Here is a 607-nt window from a genome sequence, read left to right on the forward strand (position 1 = left end):
CTGTAAATGTTCATTAAAATTAATTAATAAAATTTAATAAAACAAAACAAAACCCCTAATATATATCATCTCACCTTAGTAACAATAGCACAACTCAACAGAGCAGCAAACAACAAATGTTGATGAAGTTGTGGAGAAATGGCAACCCTTATTTACTGTTGGTGGGAGTGTAAAATGGTGCAACCACTATGAAGGTGGTATGGTGCTTTTTTGAAAAGTTGGACATAGAAATACCATTTGACCCAGCAATTCCTCTACTAGGAATATACCCAAAAAAAAACCCCGAACCGCCACCCAAGCAGATATATGCACATTCATGTTTATTGCTACTTTGTTCACAATAACAAAAATTTGCAAACAACGTAAGAGCCCATCAATACTGGATAGATGGAGAAGCTGTGGTATATTGACACAATGGAACACTAAGCAGTATTGAAAAATAATGAACTCATGAAATACTATACAGAATGGGTGACCCTGGAGGACATTATGCTGAATGAAATATTTCAGTCACAATGGTGCAACCCCTGTGGAAAGCAGTATGGCGCTTTCTCAAAAAGTTGCAAATAGAGATACCATTTGACCCAGCAATTCCACTACTGGGAAT

This window comes from Elephantulus edwardii, unplaced genomic scaffold (genome assembly GCF_000299155.1).
Source record: "Elephantulus edwardii isolate Elephantulus edwardi_28Jun2011 unplaced genomic scaffold, EleEdw1.0 scaffold00108, whole genome shotgun sequence".
NCBI lineage: Eukaryota > Metazoa > Chordata > Mammalia > Macroscelidea > Macroscelididae > Elephantulus > Elephantulus edwardii.